The sequence below is a fragment of the Sorex araneus genome, chromosome 6 (genome assembly GCF_027595985.1).
Source record: "Sorex araneus isolate mSorAra2 chromosome 6, mSorAra2.pri, whole genome shotgun sequence".
Taxonomy (NCBI): Eukaryota; Metazoa; Chordata; class Mammalia; order Eulipotyphla; family Soricidae; genus Sorex; species Sorex araneus.
Genome location: NC_073307.1, coordinates 32,242,053 through 32,264,621, shown reverse-complemented (window position 1 = coordinate 32,264,621; position 22,569 = coordinate 32,242,053).

The window sequence follows — 22,569 nt, the reverse complement described above, 5'->3', positions numbered from 1 at the left end:
TCACATGTCATGAAATTTACCCTCTTAAAAAATACAATACACTTGTCTAATACAGTTATAATTGTGTATTACACCATCACCACTTTCTAATTCCAGAACTCTACACCCATTAGAAGTCCCTTCCCATCTTCCATCAACCCCCTGACAATCTCACTTTCTAACTCCATGGATTTGATAATGGTGGACACTTCAAATAAATGGAATCAAACAGGGCTTTTATCCAGTGGCTTTTATAAAAGAAGACACTATGAATATTTGTGTATGGTTTTGTATAGATACATGTTTTTCATTGACCATATTCCCTGGAATGAATTTGCTGGGCTAAATGCTTTTCCTACATTTAAATTTTGAAGAAGATATTTCCCAAGGTGGCTGCATAATTCTTATATTCCCACCTGCAAAGTATGAAAGTTTTGTGTCTATTATTAACTCTCATCAACTACTCACATTTTTTCTTTAGTTTGTAGAATTTATAACTAAACACTGAAGATTCAAAAGAACCACACATAGTTTCTATATGCTGTAGGTTTATTAATACCTTCAAAATTCTTCTGCTTTCAGAACTAAAGCAAAAAAAAAATGCTGATCTGTGGCTATCCTGTGGTCCATTAAATCATTTGAATATTTCTCTTACCAATATGTATTTCTTTAGTTCACTGATTTCAAGGTTTTTTACTTCAAATATATCATGTCTGTATGACCTTATTAATTTTATTTTATTGTGAGTCTGATAAATTAAAAATAAATATGCTTCTCGGAGAGCTTGGCAAGCTTCCGAGAGTATCCCACCCACGCATGAGAGCCTGGCAAGCTCCCCGTGGCAAATTGAATATGTCAAAAACAGTAACAATAACAGGTCTCATTCCCCTGACCCCGAAAGAGCCTCCAATTGTTGGGAAAGACGAGTAAGGAGAGGCTGTTAAAATCTCAGGGCTGGGATGAATGGAGACGTTACTGGTGCCCACTCGAGTAAATTGATGAACGGGATAATAGTGATACAGTGATTGTGAATCTATTAAAAAACACTGAAGTTTATATCAAACACCTACAGTGAACCTGACATCAGCATAGGAGAGAAAAACAGCAGGGAAAGCTCTTGCTCTGGAGTACTACTTTATCTGGTTGAAGAGCCTAGAAATGAATGTAGAGATTGCTTCAGTTATTGTTCAAATGACTAATGTGGACCTAAGGTTTCTATACCATCAGTATCACCTAAACATTATATACGTGTATATATATGTACATGATAATACACATACTTTTTAATGTATGAATACATATACATACATGCACAACTAATTTTCTTATGACAGTTTTACATGGTGTCATGGTAAAAATAAGCAATGTGATAACTATAAATAACAATAGTCAAAATTCTGCCTCCTTATGTCCCTCCTATCTTCTCAGTTTCTCCCAAGGATCTTACTGTAAGTGTAAACTATTGTTTTTACATTACATCCTCTGTCCCTATATGTTGGCACTGCAAAGCAGGGTGAATGAACAAATGCAACGGATGTGGGACAATATAATACAGTCAAGGAACTATCACAGGAGACAATGGTTCATGGGTGAAGCATGAAGGCTCGCTCCATATAAATTATATTATGAAATAAATGAGATTTCGAACTAAAAAAGTGGAAGCATTTTAGGGAAATGCAAAGAAAGAAAGAGAGAAACACAAAATGAGAAGGAGGCATGTGGGTCGGGGGTCTCCTAGCTTGGAGAGCAGCGAGGCTGGGTGACGGGGAGGAACCCTCTGAGCTCACAGAGGAAGCAACCCGCAGAGCTGAACACCAAGGGGACCTTGTGGCAAAACGAAGCGTGAGTCACCAGGGGATTTGTGAAAGAGAAAATGACAGGATTGCAGATCCACATTTCCAGTTACGGCCCTGTCCTCAGGGCCACACTAGGATCCCCTTCTCCAACAGGAACAGATGGAAATAGCCTCTTGCCCTCCATTGGGTCTTGGAGCACAGGCCTGCCAGTAAGTGCCACAGGCCTCCCAGAGCCTGCCCTTCCTTCTCTCCTCCCTCCCCCACACTATTTTTGTTTTACCTTCTCCAATTACGGCTCCAAGCTCCCCCTGGCTCCCTCTTCTCAGCTCTGGGCCCCGCCCTGTTCAGAGCTAGCACACCAAAACAAGTGATAAAGAGCTTTAGGCTATTCAGAGTAAATTGATCCCTCCTGTGAGAAGTGCTAACGCTCGGTTTTAATTACTCAGGGCTCCTTGGGGTGAACAGCATATTCTCCATTTCCAAAAGGTCACATAAACCTTCTTCCAGAGCTTTCCGCCACAGGACTAACAGTGCAGCGTTTTGCCTACCTTACAGGGTATCTCTAACAATGGCAGCTGCTCTTTATCATATATATTTGCATCTCAGGATGGGGAAAAAATTACTTTTCCAAGGTCACCCTGAGATGAAGCTAACCTGATACCAAAAAGTGGAAAAATGTGGCAAACTCATACAGAATCTTGAACCACAACCTGATGGGTTATGCCCTCAAGAGACCCGAAGTTCTAGATCAACACTGCTCTGTCCAAGAGACTTTTAAAAAATATTGTAAGCACTGAGTAAATTTAACACGGAGTGTAAGAAGATTAGCTCGACTCCTGCTGTTAAACTAATGAACATTCCAAGTCAGATCATTTTTTTTTTTTTACTCTTTTTAAGGGTTAAAGCTGAAATAAAATAAGCAACATTTTTAGGAAGCAGAAGTTAGAGCAGATGCTTCTGCAGGCAGGAAAGAAAAATATGTATTTAAAGTTCTCTTTTTATTGAATTAATTGCAGTGTTTTACGGAAACACCAAACCTTTTTATATCCTAAGTATATGGGAAAATGAATTCGGTGTGATGAGAACTCTTGTCCACCATAAATCTAAAAAACAAAAAAAACCAACTTGTAGTTTTCAAGACACCAACTTTCAGGATTGATATGTAAAACATACTGAATGAGAATTTTTTTAAGCGCTTTAATCCCCAAAGCATTGAAAAAAAATGTGAAGTGTGATTTGTGAAATATAGGTATGAGAAAAATTGTGTAAGAAAGCACAATTATTAACCACAATATTACAGAGTGGAGCAATAATTTGCAGGAAAAAAAAATCCCCAAACACTTTACAGATTCCCATCACTATTTGTGCGTAGTTTTCCTAGGACACCTTTTGTAAGCTGAGAAGGCTTAAAGAAATAATTACCACTGAGCTGGGGAGCCAGTTCAAAGGGCTAGTGCATATGTGTTGCATGCAGAAGTCAGGGGGCTCCATTCCCCTGGATGGAACGCAGTGCTAGAAGTAGCCCTCAGTGCTGTCAGGGGGGACTCCAAACTCTCAGGCCCAAAAAGTAACCTGCCCACATCACATGTGGTAACACTAACAGGAAAGACTCACTGAATGCTCAGGTTAATTATAAAAGTAGAAATGACCTGGGCTGGGACACAGCTCAAGTGGCAGAGCACACACCTACCATGTTTGAGGTCTTGAGTTCAGCACCCAATGACACTCCAGCACCACAAAGTACCTTATCTCCTTCCCCCGCCCCCCCCCATACAAAAGTAGAAATAAGATACATGCAGTGTGGCTTCACTGACCAGAATCAGGAAGACAGTTGAGCACACACAAGTAGGTGGTGTCCTTAGAGGTTGAGCTGGTGTTCAATAGCCACTACTGAAAACACTAAATTATGTCCAGTTTGACTCTTTGCAGAGTACCTTTATGGGCTTTCTTTCTTTCTTCTGATACCTTCTGATACATATTGTTAACAAATGTGCAAAATAAAGCAGAAACACACAGTTCAACACGGTTTGAAGCGGAGACATGAGTGTATTTTCCAAGGAGCCTATGGGGTGCTCTCTGCTTTGTGCTGCTGAAAAGCAAACCTGAGTGCTCTATGTGCTCCTAGTCTTTGTCATAAAAACAAAGATTAGAGGCTAGGTATACCTGTGTGTGCTTACACCATCAGGGGTTAAATGGAGTTCACGTCAGAAGAGGTGATGCAGTTTCATTCAAATAGTTTTATTCAGTGTTTCCTTATGATGTTGATGACAGAAAAGAAATTCCCACTGACATTGAAAAAATGATGTTATTCAAGGACATAATTCAGTATACATCGCTTCACTTGAAATTGCACTTTTTGGGGCTGGATCAATAGCAGAGCGGGTAGGGCATTTTCCTTGCATGTGACCAACCCAAGTTCGATTCCCAGCATCCCAAATGGTCCCCTGAGCACCACCAGGGGTAATTTCTGAGTGCAGAGCCAGGAATAACCCCCTGTGCATCGCCAGGTGTGACCCAAAAAGAAAAAAAAACCAACAACAACAACAACAACAAAAAGAAATTGCAGTTTCCTGGGCTGGAGCGATAGCACAGTGGGTAGGACGTTTGCCTTGTATGTGACCAACCTGGGTTCAATTCCCAGCATCCCATATGGTCCCGTAAGCACCGCCAGGAGTAATTCCTGAGTACAGAGCCAGGAGTAACCCCTGTGCATCGCCAGGTGTGTCGCAAAAAGAAAAAAAAAAAAAGAAAAGAAATTGCAGTTTCTTTTGACACCAAGAATCTATTGGTGGCAGCAAGGGCTTGCTATGTTTTCTTGTTCTGAGACGCAAAAGAACCCTTTCCGCTTTGTAAGGCCTGCTTGTTTAAGAAATAAATGAATTATTTCCAGGCAGACTACGTGTTGAGAGCAAACGCCACAGCTGGGCTGTCTGATGAGCCAGGGCCCCACACGTCAGCCTGTGTAGAATGCTTTCCTTAGTCATCTTTCAGAATAGGGTTCTGTTGAATTTAGTACAGAGGGGAACTTTTCATTTCCAATTGTCTTTTATAAACTACACTCATGTCACATTGCAAAGCATCACAAGATACTTAGATCCCTCCATCTCACAGCCTTTCCCAATATCCTGATTGATGTTTTTATACTTTAGAGTAAGAGTGATTCCCTTTAAGTCTTCTTTCAAAAGGGATTTCCGCCCTTGTTCTTTTCCAAGCCCCAATACCAACCCTGGAGCTCTGAATTTATGCCATCTTTTAAGAAGGAGGCTCTTCCTGGATTGTCTGGAGTTTATAATGGGGGTGGGGGTGGAGAGAGGCACATGTGTGATCTATCAACATTCTTTATAAACAAATACAGAAGCAAAGAGGCCACATAGTAGAGTCTGAAATTACTTCTTCATACACAGGGGGTACTTCTGTCATCCTCCACAGGTGATGTGCAGGTGAATTCAAACAAAACAAGCAGTGAAAAAAATTCATGAAAAATATTCATTTGCTAGTTGGCATGCAATTAATTTTCCAAGATCTTTTGGGGGGGAAGCAGGAAACAAATACATACTGTTTCTTACACACACACACACAGACACACACACACACACACACACACACACACAATTCCAAACTCCACTTCAAGTGTCTAGACTAGAAATGGAAATAACAGATCCGCAGGCCTTAAAAAGCCCATTAATCCTGGAGTCTGACCCTGAGACATAAGGGGACTGACACAAACGCTTTTTGTTGGCTGCCTGTGACCCATCTGCCTGTTGGGTTGGTATGTTCTGTGAATCGTTTTAAATGTCTAAATGGTCTTTGGAAGAAAAGGTTCCCCTTCTCTGGTCTAAACAAATAGAAGTATTTCCAGATAGATAATAGAGGATTCTTTAGCAAAGATGTGTTTCCCAAAATACCAAAAGATCCATGCAAAGTTTCAAAGTTTCTTTATTCCCAAATAGAATTTCTAGTTTTTTTTTTTTAAACTGAAGAGGCACAACAGGAGAGATTACAACACATAGTTCACAAGGCTTTGAATATGCCCCAATCTCTGGATTATCAAAGAGATGTCTGGATCTTTTGGGGACATTAAGCTTCAAAAGACACCCAAAGAAGTATTTCAAATTTGAAAGTATCATTTATCCTTTTGGGTCATGCATTTTTCTCTTTGTTAACTTCTTTCATCCTCTACCATTTTCTAATAATAAATATTCTAGAAGTCTAATGTGACATTAAATTCAATTACTATTCTAATAATGAATACTTTCCTCAATGGTCACACTTGCCTGATGGTCGCCTGAATATGCTTTTTCTTGTTTGTTTGTTTGCTTTTGGGCCATACCCAGCAGGGCTTAGGGCTTAATCCTTGTTTAGTGCTCAGGGATCACTCCTGGTGAGCTCAGAGAACCATGCTGTGCTATCTCTCCAGTGCCACAATTATCTTCTTAAGGATTCCATCTCGTTTTGAATTGGCTATGATTTTTATGAATTATGTTCTTATATTCTACACATTTGTCTTTCCGTAACTTTTAACAATTAGACCTTGTTCTGCTTTCCTTTTTCTTCTCATCTAATAGATTTTTCATTGTCTTGAACCTGATGATCCTCAATACACGGTTATTGTAGAAAGACAATTTTCCATGAGTTTCTCAGAGACATTTGTTTAGAAATAGTAGTTCTTTCCCTCTGCCTAGAGGTTGTGCATGTTTGTTTGCATTCTGTTACAAGAGACTGGTGTGTCCTAAACTCAATGTCCCTCTCCCATAGTGCTCCTATAGAGCATTTTCTGACCCCTCCTTTCTTGCATTGCTTTGTGGGAACTGAAGCTTTAGGAATAGACACACAAAAAATGATGATACCCTAGGCTCTATGATCACTGTGGGTAATCAGCTGTCTTTGTCTCTGAGTCTTCCGTCTTCTGCCCGCATTCATGAGACTGTCACGGTAAAGTATCAGCTTGAAAGTAGGATAAAATCTCAGATCCGTCACAGTACTTGACAATGATCATGATTCCCTTAGGAGAAATAAGCCAGCTCCTTGAATCATCCTTTACATTGGCATATGTTTTGAATCATCTCTTGTTCTTTTCAAATATTCCAGAAGCTCTACAATTTAACGATGTCCCTGCTGCATAGAAGGAAAAATAACACTGTAGATGTGGTCTGACTAAAACAGAACCAAAGCATCATTTATTTTGTTTTCAAAACCACATATTGTAAGGCAGTCCAAGATGAAGAGGTCTGTTTTATAGCTACATTTCTGTTGACTCTTATGATGTTGACAGCTTGGACATTTTTATCCATGTCAAGGTAGAAATTCTTGTATGACAAATATCCCTATCCAGGTCTTGTTACATTTTTTAGATGCTTTTCACCTAAACCCAGGAATTTAAATTTCTTTCACTTTTGAGATCACCATATTCCATTTGGTCTAACACCTTATAACTTGAGTTCCTTATTATTCTAATCTCCATTTTTGCATCAACTGTAAGTTGGCACCGCTAGTTATCTACATATTTATCCATATTAATGATAAAACTTTGACCGTATCAGAGTCAAGAAGGAAACCCATGTGACAGGGATCTCAGTGTCTCCACTTAAGAGTCGGCTGGCAGCAAGTATTCCCGTGGGCAGTTCCATGGAGATGTTCCCTGTTCACCAACAGGAACCCAGGAGGCATGAGGGCTCATGGAAGTCCTGAAACAAAGAGACACAAACCAAGGGAGTGATATTTGGGTAACTTTCAGAGAGCGTCTGAAATGTCAGAGGTCCAAATCCAGAAGGGGCAGCGCAAACATGGTGACAAGTAACGTACCCAGGGCTTTAACCCCCAGGGCAATGAAATGACTTCTGACTCCACCCCCTCTCTGCCCAGCTCTGTAAGTCTGGTAACATGAAAATAATCATGCGGTGTCTGTCTACGAAAAACTCCTCCTGGGTCGATCCCATCCATCATAGATTAATCCACCCTGACACTCTGAGAGTGTGAATTCTAAAGAAGGGCGCAGCTGGGACTTACAGCCTGGGTTTTTTTCACTAGTTCTACAAAGGAGCTGGCTGAGAGATTTTCAGACGTCTTTTTGGTCTCCTTTTCTTCATCTATAAATTGAGATGTTTTGTACTAACTAATCTCCCAATACCACTTTGCTTCCTAAAATAAAGAATATATATATAGTTAGAAATTTGAGAGCTGCTTACATATGAAAGAGGTTTCAAGAACTTCGGTAACATAGTGCCGGAGTGATAGTACAGCTGGTAGGGTGTTTGCCTGCATGTGGCCTACCCAGGTTTGATCCCCAGCACTCCAAGCACCACCAGGAGTAATTCCTGAGTACAGAGCCAGGAGTAACCCCTGTGCATAGCTGGGTGTGACCCAAAAAGAAAAAAAAAGACCTTAGATAACATGCCCGTAGGGTTACTTGGCCAGTACAAGGCAAAATGAGACTATGAATTCAGCTTGTATGAATGAATGTTCCATTAATGTCCCAATGAATGCCTACAAAATAGTGCTAGTAAGCCAAGCCAATGGAGAGCTCTAGAATTAGAAAGAGGTTTTCTAGAAATACCAATGTTGACTCATTCATACAGTTAATTCTTTCTACTGAAGGCTTTATTGCTATTTTAAGAAACCTCCTGGAAAAAAGGGTTTATTTGTTGTTTGGTTGGATTTTATTTTTGTTTGGTTGGATTTTATTTTTTAGTTAAGTAGTTGGACTGGAGTGATAGCATAGCAAGTAGGGCGTTTGCCTTACATGCCGCCGACCCAGGTTCGATTCCTCTATCCCTTTCAGAGAACCCAGCAAGCTACCAAGAGCATCCCACCCACACGGCAGAGCCTGGCAAGCTACATGTGGTGTATTCAATATGACCCAAACAGTAAAAGTCTCACAATGGAGACGTTACTGGTGCCTGCTCAAGCAAATCAATGAACAACAGGAGGAGAGTGCTACAGAGAGAGTGCTCCAGTTTTATTTTGAGTTGTTTGGTTTTAATTTTGGGCCTTTATTGTGCTCAGGGTTTACTCCAGCTTCTGTACTCAGGAAACATTCCTGGTAGTGGACCTGATTAAGGGACCATATGATATCAGGGACTGAACCAGGATCAGCCATATGCAAGGCAAGTACCTCACCTCTGGACTATCTCTCTGACCTCAATTAATTTTATTTAGAGATACTTAAAGGGGGGAAAGAGAAAGAAAGAGAGAGAGAGAGAGAGAGAGAGAGAGAGAGAACATACTCTAAGCTCCATTGCAGGCAGCAGAGAATGTGCCAAAGTGATTTTTAGTTAATTTATTTGGGGAGGGAAGGGGAGAGGGCTTATCCAGGGTGCTCAGGGCTTACTCCTGGCTCTGTGTTCAGGGCTTACTCTCAACTCTCTGTTCACTGCTGGCGGGGTTCAGGGGGACCTTATGTGGTGCTGGAGGTAGAACCAGGGTTAACCACTTATAAGACAAGCACCTTAACTGCTGTACTGTCTCTCTTGCCTTCCAAAAGTGTGTTTTTTGTTTGTTTTTTAATAAAAAAATAAAACAATTTTTAATGTTGCTCGTCGTGAGAAACATATGATGCTGGGACTCAAACTCAGAGTTGGCCTTGCCTGTTTCAGGACTCTACCACTGCAATTATCTTCCCAGCCCTGGAAGAGGCGTTTTATTTTGGTGCTAATATATATTTTTTGACAGGACTATGAAGGAGGTTGACTTCCATACTGATTTTTGTTTTGAAGTGGATATTCAGCCTGGTTATATTAGATCCCTAGCCTTTGGTAATATGTGAGCTTGGGAAAATGAGTTAACTTCTTTATAGCTCATTTTCTCATCTATAAATTAGGTGTAGTATTAATAGCATCACTCAGAGTTTTTTTTACAAGGACTAAATGAGATGAGATTAGACTGAAAGCTGACTACCAAGCTTTTCAATCAATATCGACTTAATAACTTAAATTTTATAATGCAGGAGCAATCTTTGACATCTGACTAAGAAACAAAGATATTTAATTATGTGCATCAAACATAAAACTCAGCTATTAAAAATCAGACAAATGAGGGCACATTTTATAAAGATGTGCTTTTATGATTATTTTGTTTACTTTCCAAGTACAAAGAGAATTATATAGAGTTGAAATAGAGAATGAATTAGAGCTCGGTGACTAAAATAAAAGCTTTATATGATAAATTAGCACAGAACTCTAGGCATTGAAAGACATGGTTTCTCCTCATTCACTGGCATGGCCCTTTTTCCATTAATTTTTGTTTCCCTGCATGAGTCAACACTCATAATATTAGAAAAAGAAAATATTCACTCTCAGGTTCTTAATCATGGCTTTGCTGGCGACCTTGGTAAAGTCATCTTAAGTCTTTCATGTTTCCCATAAAATAGAAATTTAAAACATGAGACCAATTAGCAAATTGTTTAATGAACAGCTGAGTAATTAAAATCTTGCAAAACTATGATATATCAAGCTGGACATTTAAAAATGATAAATAATAAATGAAGCAGCATTCGTCACATTGTCTCGCTGAAGCAAGATTCATTGCACACATGACAAATGCTACTTCGTAGTTCCAAGTAACAGACTCAATGCTGAAACACTGGAGCATTTACTGTGGATGTTCTCTACAGAATAATCCCTGCCTCTTAGCAGCCTGGCCCCCCTTCTAAGCTCAGTAGAGGCGGTCGCAGCTATATTTAGTCTTAAATTAGTTTTAAATAGGGAAAACTAAATTAATCTTGTGATTATGCTCCCCCTGCCGCCCCCCCCCCCACCCTCTGAGTTCCAAGGCTGAGCTTTCACGGAGGTCACCTTGTTCCTTTGAGTGATCTGTAACTAGAGTTTCAAAGACTACTCAGCCAGCGAGTCCAGGAATGAAAGTATGTGTTTATTTAACCATCACACCGAGCAAGGAAAACCAGGAGAATGATATGTCCTCTAAGTTTTGCTAAGGAATTCTTGGCAATAAATGCGTCGACTCTTTGGAATTGGATAGCTCTGCTCAAAAAGTTGGACAGTTCTCCAGGATATCAGGTTATTGGTCACAGTTTTGGGCAGTGAAGTTTCTAAGAGACAGGCCTCCCTAGGGAGCTCTACAACTGGACCGTCCTGGAGGACGTCACTGGAGTGGAGAAGCTGTGAACAACTGTGCTGAGCTGTTCTCCCCACCCCAACTCTGTTCAAAAATAGAAACTTGACCCTTTGCCTTGGGAAACACCTGCCTGCTTTCTCTCATTTACACTTTCTCCGTCTTTTCCCCTTTCCTGGGAAATTTAAATTTAATAAGTGAAAGTTTCCAATGTTGCAAGTTGTCACATTTTTATAAATATGTTTATTCATTCACCAACATGCATTATTAGGAAAAGTCTAAGGGGTTTCAGGTTTAGCTCTAGGTTCTCATAAGGTTTACAGAGGTAACAACCGCCCCCGCAGTGGCAACAACACAAACCGCAGGTGCCTGGCTGAAACACCTATGTTCTAGCTATAAAACAGAAAAGCGTTCATCTTTGAGTTATCATGTTGTAATATTTGAGGATGCCCACTTTTGGATAAAATTTTTCTCATGATACTCCTTAAGTTTGAGATGTGTTTGGCTTTCCTTCTCAAGGCAAAATTACTCTGTTAGTTTTTCCAGTGGAATAAGTTTTTCACATTCTTTATTAATATTTTTCATATTTTCAAAAACATGTCATAAAATTCAGTAAGATATATGAGTCAATGCTATTTAAAAAGGTAAATGTCTTCAATGAGGTATTCACATTTCAGAATTAACCAATGCTTTGTTTCTGCAAAAGTTCTTAAGATAGATTTGATTAACCCTAAGGAGAATCATTAGTTCCAAGAAAACAAACTTAAAGAGACATTTCAGAACCCTTGTCCTCCAGGGAAACAGTGTTAAGGTATGTAAATGGGAGGGTTGATATTCAAATCAAATAAATATGTAGCGTCTATACTGCCTGAAACCTCGAGTTAATCTGAGGATAGAAATGAATTGAATCATCTTTTCTTACCTCATATTTTCTAGTTATCACACTTCCTTAGATATTATAAACATTTAATATTTATTAAGTAATAAATATTTAATAAAAAATGTTTGGGGCATATCATATACACCACAGATAGCTTGCTAGGCTCTGCCGTGTGGGCGGGATACTCTTGGTAGCTTTCGGGGGCTCTCCGAGAGGGGCAGAGGAATCGAGCCCAGGTTGGCCGCATGCAAGGCAAATGCCCTACACGCTCTGCTATCACTCCAGTCCATAGCACAGTGGGTAGGGCATTTGCCTTGCACGTGACTGACCCAGGTTCGATTACTCTGTCCCTCATTGGTGCCCGCTCAAGCAAATCAATGACAGTGACAGTGACAGTGAATAAAAAATGAGTTTTATTTAGTGTCTAAATATATATGTATAGCATGGCGAATAGGGCGTTTGCCTTGCATGTGGCCGACCAAGGTTCGATTTCTCTGCCCCTCTCGGAGAGCCTAGCAAGCTGTGGTTATCTTGCCCACACGGCAGAGCCTGGCAAGCTACTCGTAGCATAGTCAATACGCCAAAAACAGTAACAAGTCTCACAATGGAGACATTACTGGTGCCCACTCGAGCAAATCGATGAGCAACAGGATGACAGTGACGGTGACAATTATTCTTGCAGACACTAAATAATGACTGTAATAAACTTCCACACCCTGACCTTAAGGTCTAAAATAAAAAGCCTATTTCTGCCTTTTTCTTTCTCTCTACTTCCTCCAATTCTGGATTAATTTTCATTTAGGGTTTTATTGTCTAACCATGCCTTGATCCCAAGTGAAGAATTTATTTAAAATAGGAACAAATATAAGTTTTCTGTATCTTTAAGGCTAAGCCAACCCATGATGAAATCCCTGCCTTTTAAGAACCAATCTCAATGCCAGTTTGAAATGTAATTTGGTATAATAAACATTTACTTAATAAACATACCAGGATAGAAGAATGAGGTGATAGATTATTTTACATTTAAACATCCACTGGCAAAAACTAACTACCTCTTTTTAAATTTAGCTTGACTGAATCTTTTTGGCTGGCAGCTTTTTTGCACTCAACTGAACTGGAACTCTCTATATTTAAAAGAGATATATGAATTTCCAAACTTAATCTTTAAATCCCTAATAGCTTGGACTGGTTATAATTCACTAATTCCCTTTTGCTTGTTCTAATGAAAGGAAGGCTTAAAGAGGAGGGATGCATTATCTATAACAAACCTTAAAATGCATGTAGTCTCTTTGTTTAAGGGGACCCAAATACATTGCATATGGCTTTTTAAAATATTCTTATGCATCTATTTTTCTATGTTATAGATTTAAGAGCCAAAACTCTAAATTTCTTTTGCTTAATCATTTAGTTGAAGCACACGAACAGAGAGTTTCTTAAAGAGATTGCATTTTACACAGGACAATTATTGCGTTAGATAGCATCATTGCTTTCAACAGGTATAAAAATCCAGGCAGGAAGTTAAAAATGTATGTCTTCAGCAGGTAACAGACTTAGTACAGGCAAAAAGTGTCTCTGTGGGTTGAGCATGATGAAGGAGACACCATTTACTTAGATCTTGAAGTATAGGTGGACTTTTGATAGACAAACTGATAAGAGCAAGGAAAAGTGAACGGTGTAATGAAAAAAAAGCACAAGACTTACAGATATGGGTTCTATCCTCTGTCAGAAATGTAGCCATGAGCTTCATAACAGAGTCCTCATCCATAAAATTAAGGAAGCTATTAAATGATCTTCAATTTTCCTTTCTCTAAAGGGTATGAGGTGGTAGGTCAAGTAAATTTAGGGCTCTCCAAACGACATGACAATCGCAAAACTGGAATGGAAGAGATTCAAGAAATGTTGAAAAGGAAGAGTAGAAGGATGTAGAAGCATTGAGCTGGATCTATCCAGCATTCAGAAGACAGAAGAAAATGGAAACAAAACCAGAAAGTTGTGGTGAGAAATGTCTTAAGTTTGGGCTGGAGAGATAGCACAGCGGGTAGGGCGTTTGCCTTGCACGAGGCCAACCCGGGTTCAAATCCCAGCATCCCATATGGTCCCCTGAGCACGGCCAGGGGTAATTCCTGAGTGCAGAGCCAGGAGTAACCCCTGTGCATCGCCAGGTGTGACCCAAAAAGCAAAAAAAAAAAAAAAAAAAAAAAAAAACCCCAGAAATGTCTTAAGTTTAAGTTTCACCATTGTATGATTGTAATTCAAACATGAAAGCTTGTAACAAGACAGGTCTAAAATATAAAATCAATATTTTGTAAAATAAACTTTTATAGTTTAAAAAAGTTTAAGTTTCACTCCATTACTGAGTTTAGAGACAGTTTTCTGAGTTATGTTCTAACAAAAATAGTAAAATAATAGAATGTAACAGAAATGACTCATTTACTCCAAACACTATTTTATGAGCTTGATAAGTATTATTTTATCTTTTAAGAAAGACTTAGGAAATAAGTATGGGGGACTCTGCTGTGATTTGGTACTGTAAGGTGATGACAGAATCAAGAAGACTGATTTGCGATTTATCCTAAATTTATTTCTTCTTAATGAGACTTTCAAGAAGTAGACATATACAAGGCAGGTGCATGGAAAATAGCACATTCATAAAAATATGAATTCGTTTCACATATGCAGATTTTCTTAATCCCTCTTCCAAAATAAGCAGCATTTTTTAATCAGTTTTTTTTTATCAGTTCAACAGCATAGTTTTTTCAGGTTGTTGGGATCATTCACCCCAAAACACGAAGTTATTGTCATACTAATCTGATCAAAATACCCTTAGCTCAAGGGGAAAAAGTCTAATGTTGGGAGTGAACATCACATCTTAGGCTGTGGCACAGCCTAACATTGATCAATTTTGCCTTGTGCTTGTCATAAAACTGCTATTAATTCAGACCTAATTTTTCTCTTTTTAAAAAATTATTTTATTTACCATCTAGAAACTGACCTTCAAATGTCTTTGGCTAATTTAAAACAAAAAATAGTATTTTTACGTAAGTTGCAAATTTATAGGTATTTGCCAGGCATCCTATTGACACTACATTAAATAAATATTCCCATGATTGTGTGTTAAAAGTTTCCATTATCTCTCTTTAGAGTAAGTCTAGGTGGAAGATATTATGTAATTTCTTCAAGATCATACAACTTAGAAGCCTGAAAAATAGTATAGCCATGCCTTGCAAACAGTTGACCCGGAATTAATTCCTAACACCCTATATGGTTCCCAGACCTGGCCAGCAATGACCCCTGAATGCAGATCCAGCATTGGCCCTAAGCACCACAAGATGTGGCCCCTAAACAAAACAAAGCAAAAATATCACAAAATTAGTTAAATAGGAGAATAGGGATTCAAAAGACTATGGCTTTTAACCACTATTGTATATTGCATTTCAAATAAAGGATATAGATTCCAGAGTGCATAAAAACATTTTGAAAAGTTTAGCTTCCAATTTAAGAAACAATTATTGTTCCTTTATCAAAACTGCAACCTAACAGAAACTTATTATTTCATCATATCAGTGATCATATATTTAGGATCCATAATAAAGTGTATAGAGGAGATAATGTGTGGTAATACATAATGATAATACCAAGTTTGCTCTTGAGTTATATATAATCTAGTTGAGAAGATGAAGTTGACACATGGAACATTCAGAGAAGTAAAAGTGTGTAGTTAAATTATAAGTCCAGAAGTTTATTAAATTGCATAGTAGAACAGCCTCGACTAAAAGGGAATCTAGAGAACCAGTATGTACTAAGAAAGGCAAATTATAATTTTTTCCCTCTTTTTAATATCGTTTTTACATATTATTTATGTATTTTATTATTATTTTTAATTTTATTGAATCACTGTGACATAGTTACAAGCTTTCATGTTTGGGTTACAATCACACAATGATCAAACACCCATCCCTCCACCAGTGCACATTCCCCACCACCAATATCCCCGGTATACGCCCCCCTTTCCCACCCTCTCCTTGCCTCCTTGGAGACAATATTCCCCATACTCTCTCTCTACTTTTGGGCATTATGACTTGCAGCACAGACACTCAGAGGTCATCATGTTTGGTCTGTTATCTACTTTCAGCACACATCTCCCATCCCGACTGATTCCTCCAGCCATCATTTTCTTAGTGATCCCTTCTCTATTCCATCTGCCTTCTCCCCACAACTCATAAAGCAGGCTTCCAGCTAGGGGACAATTTTCCTGGCCCTTGTATCTACTGTGTCAGCCTCATGTTATGTTATTCTATACTCCACAAGTGAGTGCAGTCCTTCTGTGTCTGTCCCTCTCTTTCTGACTCATTTCACTTAGCATGATATTCTCCATGTCTATCCATTTATAAGCAAATTTCACGACTTCATCTCTCCTAACAGCTGCATAGTATTTCATTGTGTAGATGTACCAAGGTTTCTTTAACCAGTCATCTGTTCTAGGGCACTTGGGTTGTTTCCATATTTGGGCTGTTGTGAACAGTGCTGCAACAAACATATAGGTACAGATGTCATTTCTACTGCTATTCTTTTTTGCATCCTCGGGATATATTCCCAGAAGTGATATTGCAGGGTCATATGGAAGCTCAATTTCTAGTTTTTGAAGGACTGTCCATATGGTTTCCAGAAAGGCTGGACCAGTCGGCATTCCCACCAACAGTGAAAGATTGTCCCTTTCTCCCCACATCCACACCAGCACTGGTTGCTTTTGTTCTTTTGAATGTGTGCTAGTCTCTGTGGTGTGAGATAATATCTCATTGCTGCTTCAATTTGCATCTCCCTGATGACTAGCAATGTGGAGCATTTTTTCATGTGTATCTTGGCCATTTGTATTTCTTTTTTGAGGAAACTTCTGTTCATTTCTCTTCCCCAGTTTTTGATGTGGTTGGAGGTTTTTTCTTGTACAATTATACTAGTGTCGTGTATATCCTGGATATTAACCCCTTATTAGATGAGTATTGGGTAAATATTCTTTCCCATTCTGTGGGTTTTTTCTATATTTTGGTCACTGTTTCTTTTAAAGTGCAGAAGCTTCTTAGTTTGATGTAGTCCCTTTTGTTTGTGTTTGCTTCCACTTGCATGGTCAGTACTATTTCATCCTTAAAGATGCTTTTAGCTTCAGTGACATGGAGAGTTCTGCCTACATTTTCCTCTATGTACCTTATAGATTCATGTCTGATATTGAGGTCTTTAATCCACTTTGATCTGACTTTTGTGCCTGGCATTAGTCAGAGGTCAGAGTTCATTTTCTCACAGGTAGCTATTCAGTTTTCCCAGCATCACTTGTTGAAGAGGCTTTTCTTGTTCCACCTCATGTTTCTTGCTCCTTTGTCAAAGATTAAGAGGACATATATTTAGGGATCTGTGACAGGATATTCAACTCTGTTCCATTGGTCTGCAGGTCTGTTTCTAGAGCAATACTGTACTGTTTTAGTTACTACTGCTTTGTAGTAGAGTTTGAAGTTGGGGAAGGTGATGCCACCCATCTTCTTTTCCCCAAGGATTGTTTTAGCTATTCATGGGGGTTTATTGTTCCATATGAATTTCATGAATGTTTTGTCTATTTCTTTGAAAAATTTCATGGGTATCCTGATCGGGACTGCATTAAATTTGTATAGTGCTTTGGGCAGTGTTGCCATTTTGATCATGTTAATTCTCCCTATCCATGAGCAGGGGATGTGTCTCCATTTCCTAGTGTCCTCCTTTATTTCTTGAAGTAGTGTTTTGTAATTGTCCTTGTATAGGTCCTTCACGTCTTTGGTTAAGCTGATGCAAGGTACTTGATTTTCTGAGGTACTATTGTGAACGGGATTTTTTTAAATGTCTCTTTTTTCTCTTTCATTATTTGTATATAAGAAAACCATGGACTTTTGGGTGTTGATTTTGTAGCCTGCCACTTTACTATATCCACCTATTGTTTCTAAGAGCTATTCTGTAGAGTCTTTAGGATTTTCTAAGTATAGTATCATATCATCTGCAAATAGTAATAGCTTGGCCTCTTTCTTTCCTATCTGTACGCCCTTGATATCTTTTTCTTGTCTAACTGCTATGGCCAGGACATCCAGTACTATATTGAATAGGAGTGGCAAAAGCGGACAACCTTGTCTTGTGTCTGATCTTAGAGGGAAGGCTTTTAATTTTTCCCCATTGAGAATGATACATGCTGTAGACTTGTGGTAGATGGCTTTGACTATATTGAAGAAAGTTCCTTTGATGCCCATTTTTCTGAGAGCTTTCATCATAAACGGGTGCTGGATCTTGTTAAATGCTGTTTCTGCATCTATTGATACGATCATATGGATTTTATTTTTCCTTTTATTGATATGATGAATCATGTTGATTTATTTGCAAATGTTAAACCATCCTTGCATCCCTGGGATGAATCCTACTTGGTCATTGTGTGTGATCTTTTTGATGAGTCATTGGATTCTATTTGCTAATATTTTGTTGAGGATCTTTGCGTCTGTGTTCATTAGAGATATTGGTCTGTAATTCTCTTTCTTTGTGGTATCTCTGTCTGCTTTTGGTATCAGGGTGATATTTGCTTCATAGAAACTGTTTGGGAGTGTTTTGATACTTCAATTTCCTGGAAAAGCTTAAAGAGGATTGGGAGTAAGTCCTCTTTAAAGGTTTGGAAGAATTCACTAGTGAATCCATCTAGGCCAGGACTTTTGTGCTTGGGGAGAATTTTTATTACCATTTCAATTTCCTTGATGGTGAAAGGTCTGTTCAGGTATTCCAGGTGTTCTTGGTTCAGCCTTGGGAGGCTATAGGAATTTAGTAATTTATCCATTTCCTCAAGGTTTTTGTGTTTTTTGGCATAAAGATTCTCAAAGTAATCTCTGAGGATTCTTTGAATTTCTGCAGTTTCTGTTGTAATGTACCCCTTTTCATTTCATTTCTGATTTGGTTTATTAGGGTTTTCTCTCTCCCTTTTTTTGTGAGTCTTGCTAGATGTTTATCAATCTTGTTTATTTTCTCAAAGAATCAGCACTTGATTTCATTGATCTTTCAGATTGTTTTTTGGGTTTCTATCTCATTAATTTCTGCTCTGAGGTTTATTATTTCCTTCCTCCTTTTCAGATTGATCTCCTTTTGTTGGTCATTCTCCAAGCTCTTAAGCTGTGAGGTTAGGTTACTTATTGTGGACTCGCTCCTCCTTCCTGAGGAATGCTTGTAGAGCTATAAACTTTCCTCTTAACACAGCTATTGCTGTGTCCCATAAGTTTTGGTAACTTGTGTCCTCATTTTCATTCATTTCCAGAAATCTTCTGATTTCCTCTTTGATTTCCTTTCAAAGCCACTCGTTGTTTAATAGTGAGCTGTTTAATTTTCAGATGTTTGATTTCATTTTCTGTTTGTCTGTGTGATTTATTTGTAATTTCATTGCATCATGGTCTGAGGAGATCGTTGATACAATCTTTATCTTCTTAACTTTATAGAGGTATGTTTTGTGGCTCTGCATGTGGTCTATCTTGGAGAATGTTCCATGCACACTTGAGAAGAAAGTATATTCAGCTTTTTGAGGATGAAGTGTCCTGTATATATCTACTAAGTCCCTTTCTTCCATTTCTTCCCTCAGATGAAGTATATCGTTAGTAAGTTTGAGTCTGTTTGATCTATCAAGAGGTTATAAAGTGGTGTTGAAGTCTCCCACTAGTATTGTGTTTGCTATCGATGTCTTTCCTCGAGTCTATGAGTAGTTGTTTTAAGCACTTTGCTGGTCTCTCATTAGGTGCATATATATTTAGTATTATAAGTTCTTCCTGTTATACAGATTCCTTTATCAATAAGAAATGACCTTCACTGTCTCTTCTTGACCTTCTTCAGTCTGAAATCAATGTGGTCTGATAGTAGAATGGCTACCCCAGCTTTTTATGGGAGTTGTTCACCTGTAGGATTGTTTCCCAGCCTTTGACTTTGAGCCTGTGTTTGCTCTGACTGTTGGAATGTGTTTCTTACAGGTAGCAGAATGTTAGGTTCAATTTTCTAATCCATCCTGTCACTCTGTGTCTTTTAATTGGTGCGTTTAGCCCATTGACATTGAGAGAGATTATGGTTATGGGGTTTTATCCCATTTTTTCTGCTGAAATTTGGTGTATTTGAGGGGTTTGTCTTGTCTTAAAGTAGCCCATTCAGTTCTTGTAACAGTGGTTTTGAGTCTGTAAAGTTCCTAAGCTGTTTTTATCTGTAAAACTGTGTGTTGTTCCTTCTGTTATAAATGAGAGACTACCTGGATAAAGTATTTTTGGTGAGGCATTTATTTCATTGAGTTTTTTCCCAATATTCAACCACTGTTTTCGGGCCGTGAGGGTTTCATCAGACAAGTCGGCTGTGAATCTTAAGGATGCTCCTTTATAGGCAATTTCTTTCTTTGATCTTGCTGCTTTTAGGATTTTGTCTCTATCCACTGTTTTGGTCACTTTGATCGGATGTGTCTTGGGGTATTTTTATTTGGATTTCTTCTAGCTGGTACTCTTCAGGCCTCCTGAATGTGGTTGCATGTTTTCTTCAGCTCTGGGAACATTATAGCAATGATGTCTTTGACAATTTCTTCTTCATCAGGGTTTTCTTCCTGTCCCTCTGGGACTCCAATAATTCTTAAGTTATTCCTTGGCTTCATCATGATCTTCTCATGCCATCTGTTCCCGGATTGTGAGTTCTTTTCCATTTTCTGCTCTTTTCTAGAGAGTCTCTGGACTGTATCTTCGAGCTCACTGATTCTGTCCTCAGCAGCTGTTACTCTGCTTCTGTGGCCTTCCACTGAGTTTTTTAATTCGCCTACCAGGTTTTTTAGGTATGACATCTCCATTTCTAATTTTGTTTGTATTTTCTGCATTTCTACCTTCAAATCCTCTTGTATTTATTGGCATTGCTTTCCATTGTTTCTTTTAGATCCTTAAGCATCCTCAGTAGCTCCCTTCTAAATTCCCTGTCAGAGAGGTTGTCTAGTACTTCATTGCTGTTGGAATCTTCTGGGCTAACCTCTTCAATAAGTAAGATTTGTGGGGTTCTGCATTGCTTTACCATTGTGACCTGTGTGGTTTAGCTTTTCACACTCACTGGAACTATTCTTCTTATGATGCAGTTTTAGTTGAGGTGGGCTTAATGAGTTATTGGCTAATGTGTTTCTGGTGGTGAAGCTAACCTAGTGAAAGTTTCAACTGAGAGGATAACTTATGGTACTTATGGGATATAGAAGAGGGAGAATAATTTGCGGCTGCTAATGCAACCGCAGCTCCAGGAAGGAGCCCTGACACAGGCCAGGTACCTGTATGGGATGAGCAGAGGGTTCCTGGAACATTGCAGCTTTCGTTGCCCGCAGTGTGCCTCAATTGCCGTCCCCGGCAGATCAAGGATGAAAAACGGCTGCCCTGGGGTCTAGTTAGAATCATGGCTCCAGGAAGGAGCCCTGACACGGGCCAGGTACCTGTATGGGGTGAGTAGAATGTTGCAGCTTTGGGTGCCCATGGTGTGCCTCAATTCCCATCCCCCACAGATCAAGCAGCAAATTATATTTAAAGATAGGGAAAAGCCATTGAATGAGGAACTGATTCCCAAGGTATGCAAGATGAAAATAAATAGAAGTTGAGAAAGAGGAATTTGGTATAATGATTTCTGTTTTCATTGCTTTCTCCTCTTCCCCTTCTCTTTTTAACCCACATACATTCACTCATTTACTTTTACACAAACATATACACTGTGACTAAATACAAGTTTGTATATAGATATGTATGTATATATTTACCTCCAAATAATGTTGTCTTACACCAGGACTAAAATGCTTCTGATAAGAAAAACCCAGGTAGAGGTGCGCCTCTTTCCCTCCCTGAGCTTCCCAGTCGTGGGTGCCCGTGCGCTTTGCGAGCAGCCCCAGACAGATCTCCAGTGGCCCAAAGGGGCATGGCCTCTTTGGTTGTGGGCGTGGCCCTGCTGCAGTGGGTGTGGCCGCTTACGCTGCCGCAGTTATTTTTCCCTTTACTAGTATACTTGACAGACGTCGCAATCCCCATTAACTAACTTTGTGGAGATCTCCCCAGTTACCTCAAACACAAAAGACTAAATTAACCACTAGCCTACTTCAATTGCACCAAAATGTCGAAAACTCAGGAAAAGAGAGATTAGCTTTAGTGAACTGGAAGGTCCCACCTCCATACAACCATGACAACATGAAGAAACAGCGCAAATCCCCACAACAAGGAGAGGATGAAGAAAAGAGTCCAGAAACCTCTGCAGGAGTTTTCCCACAAATGTGATCTCTCTGATAAAGAATTTAGAGAAGAAATTCTGAGAATGTTCATCGAACTTAAAGAAACCATGGAGCAGTCAGAGAAAAAAATTATGGGAAGAAATGAGAGCAGAAATAGGAAAGCTACATTCAGAAATGTCACGAATAAAAGACAGTGTAGATAAAATAAAAAACACAGTTGGGGGCTGGAGCAATAGTACAGCGGGTAGGGCGTTTGCCTTGCACGCGGCCGACCTGGGTTCGATCCCCGGCATCCCATATGGTCCCCCAAGCACTACCAGGAGTAATTCTTGAGTGCAGAGCCAGGAGTAACCCCTGAGCATCGCTGGGTGTGACCCAAAAAGAAAAAAAATCAGAAGTAAAAATAAAAAAACCACAGTTGGAGCCCTCAACAGTAGAATGGCTACAGCTGAAGAGAGAATTAGTGAGCTTGAAGATGAACAACAGAAATCCTACAGGCTACAACAAACAATTGGAAAAGATCTTAAAGTAGCTCTAGGGCAAATCAGAGACATAGGGGATGATGCCAAGAGAAATAACATAAGAATCATTGGAGTTCC